Raw genomic sequence first — 3,270 nt, 5'->3', positions numbered from 1 at the left:
TTAACAAAGCAGATCCAAGAACCTGTGGTAGCAGCAAACCCTGAGGATGCGCTTGGGGTGTTTGCTGCTACAGCTCCTAAACCAGAAATGAATCAACAAAAGTTCCTCCTCCCTCTTTCCTTCTCTCCCTCTTATCTCCTCCTATTTGCCCTTCGCTTTACTATGGCAAACTGTTCTACTTTGTGGTATTTATTTATATTTATATTTATTTATATTTTATATATATATATTATATATTATTATATATTATATATATTATATAATATATATATATATTATATATATATTATATATATATATTATATATATTTATTTATATTTATATTTATATGGCAAACTGTTCTACTTTGTGGTATTGAGTGCTGGAAGCTGTTTTTTTCCTACCCCTTGTCACAGTATGTATTGCACCATGCTGTAAATGTGGCAAATACAGGCCTGAAAAACAGGTTTCTTATTTAATGTAAATAGTTTTTGTTTCCAATGGGGCAGTTTCTGGCACTTCTATGCAATATTACACAGCTTTTTTTATTGTAAAAAAATCAACTCACCGTTTAGTACTGGGAAGGGATTTTAAGCACACTGACACTTGGGTTGCTGGAGATTAACGTGCAGCAGCAGAGCCGAATGCTACTCCTACTGGTTTGTGAGATGTGTGTTGAGATCCATTTTGGTGGTTGGTTTTTAACCTGAACTCAGTGTATTTTTTTTTAAGTAGTAAGAAAATAAAAAAAGACAAGTAAAACACTTGAACACACAGAACAGAGAAATATGCTTAGTGTAGGGTTTGCAGTAACAACTTGAATACCAGACCATTGTAATTGTCTGCGGTTTCTCTTTAAAACTTGAGAAATGATGATAAAAATCAAACAAGTGATCAATTTTGCATAGTTAAAATAGAGATCCATGTAATGCTATGTCTTTGCATCTTTATGTATTTCATAGAGTTTGTGCTTGTATTTGTGCTTATATGGATACTTATTAGGAAAAAAAGTTTTGAAGTTGTGGTTCAGAGCAGGCTGCACATTGAGAGCATTACATCTTCAATCATAAACCGTTTATAACTAGACTTTTTCCCCCTTGCAGTTCAGGTCAGGCTGTGATTAGTTCTCCATTGCACTTGAATAATTCTTAGGAAGCACACAATTATGGCTGGTTATAAACAGTGAGAAGAGTTTTCTGGTATATTTGGATAACAAAACACCAGCCTTTTAATTTTGGTCAAGTGTGTGTGTGTGTGTGTGTGTGTGTGTGGTGCTTCTCTTTGAAATCTCTCCACAGAAAGCACAGTCTACATTAGCCCTAGAGATTGGCTGGAGATATTTCAAAAACAGTCCAGAACACCAGGCATTTCTCTATGGTGTTTAGGTTTTGAAAGAAAATAAATTGAGCATGAGAGCTTGGGGTGTCATTCCATTCTAGAAGTATTCAGGCCCGTTTTGGAACAATCCCCCTATCTGTATATGTGTGAAATGTCCTTTACTACCCCTCATTCCTACAAGGGTCAGATTTGCCATCTGAAAAAAAAAGAGTTTTACTTTTTTTTCCCTTTGTATTTTGATAAACACTGAAGAAGCTGGAGCTGTTAAACTTTATCTCGGGAAAAACTCTGAACTGGTTTGTTTGGTGTTGTGGAAACTCTTACTGCTTTCAATACACAATTAGTAACCGACTGTTTTGTATACTTGTTTTCAGTTTTCATTTTGACAAACAAGCACTGTAATTAAAGCTATTAGAATAAAATTTATGAACTATTAAAAAAACAACATGGAAAGACTTGTATGAAATAATGTATAATGAAATGAGTAGAACCAAGAGATTGTATACAACAACAGAAATATTGGTTTAAGGATGGCTGAGTGACTGTCATTTTGACTTTTATAAATATCCAAATTAGCTATAAAGACATATGAGGAAAGATGCTATGTACATACAGAGAAAGAACTGATAAACAGAAGTTTGTATAGAATAATTTCACATGTATATACCTATTTGTTTCTAAAGGTAGCCATTTCTAGGGAGGGGATGGGGAAAGGGAAGGAAAACAAAGAAATTTACATTATCATTTTATTATGTATTTAAAAGGCATAGAACATTGTACATAATAGACTTGCAATTTCATGAGCAATCATATTTTTATTATACTGTATTAAGGAAATGCTTGTTTTATTCCATAAATTAAAAATAAAATAAATTGGGAATAAAAGATTATTAAGGACCCAGAGAAAGAAAAAGTAGGGTAATGTGTTCTAAAATTTTATAGTGTTGTCAGTTCATGTGGCTGAAGTTATGAATAAAGAGAACTAATGACATCAGGAAGGTGATGTCTTGACTTGCAAGTGAATTGGATTTAAATGAGGCAGGGCTGTGCAAAGTCTTACTCTCTTATCTAGAACCATCTGGGTCCATCCAGAATCCATCAGGACCACAAGTTGGAGACCTTGACTTTTTAAGCTAAGGTCTTTCCCAGGTTTCAGTTTGTCTAAGGCAACACCCAATCAGTGATTAAACCTAGGTAAGAGGGAATGGCTAGGTGGCAGCTAGGTGGTGCAGTGAATAAAGCACCGGTCCTGGAGTCAGGAGGACCTGAGTTCAAATTTGGCTTCAGACACTTAACACACACACACACACACAATTAGCTGTGTGACTTTGGGCAAGTCACTTAACCCCAATTGCCCTCCAAAAATAAAGGCTAGGTAAGAAATGAGGCCCCCCAAAATGGTCTCTTTTACCTTTAAAAAAATCATCCTGGGAGGAAAAACCCTGCCTAGAACAGAAACACCTGCTATTTACACTCACTCTGAGCCCCCAAAGCCCAAACAATGACTAAGTAAGGCTTGGGCTGGTACCTATTGTTGGCCAATCTGTGAGAGCCAGAGTGATTGGAGTTTAAGGTGTGGTTAAGTAGCTCCATTTGAATCCCAATGGATTTTTCAAAATCTGGGTTTTCTATCTCTATATTTCAAGAAATCATAAGTGAAATTACATGGGGCAAAAGAGGTACTTATTCCAGTTTAAAAAAAATGACAGAATAAATAAGTAGGGAGGAGAAAAAAAATATGGGCTAGAATACCTCATTAAACATCTAATATAATCAAGGCACTATACTTGTAATGGGAGTATAAAGATAAAAATGAATGAATTAATCACCAAGCATTTATTCAACACCCACTGTGTACCAGGCACTGTATTAGGTACCACATATACAAAGACAAAAAATGATAAAGGTACCTCTCTCCACTGGGTTCTTGGACAGACTAGGAGACACCACAT

The 3,270-nt window shown here is 35.3% G+C and overlaps 1 long non-coding RNA gene across 1 annotated transcript; it reads left to right on the top strand.

Annotated features, from left to right (window-relative positions):
- The first annotated feature begins 1,138 nt into the window (after nucleotides 1-1,138).
- LOC138166225 (uncharacterized) lies at nucleotides 1,139-1,763 on the top strand. The gene is made up of 2 exons (XR_011169571.1): nucleotides 1,139-1,240; nucleotides 1,366-1,763. It is a non-coding gene; the product is annotated as an uncharacterized lncRNA (long non-coding RNA).
- The last annotated feature ends 1,507 nt before the right edge of the window (nucleotides 1,764-3,270 follow it).

The sequence above is a fragment of the Petaurus breviceps genome, unplaced genomic scaffold (genome assembly GCF_028583685.1).
Source record: "Petaurus breviceps papuanus isolate PSGF00001 unplaced genomic scaffold, PetGlider_PUasm1.0 220, whole genome shotgun sequence".
Taxonomy (NCBI): Eukaryota; Metazoa; Chordata; class Mammalia; order Diprotodontia; family Petauridae; genus Petaurus; species Petaurus breviceps.
The sequence above is the reverse complement of the archived record's forward strand: the minus strand, read 5'-3'. Positions and strand labels throughout refer to the sequence as shown.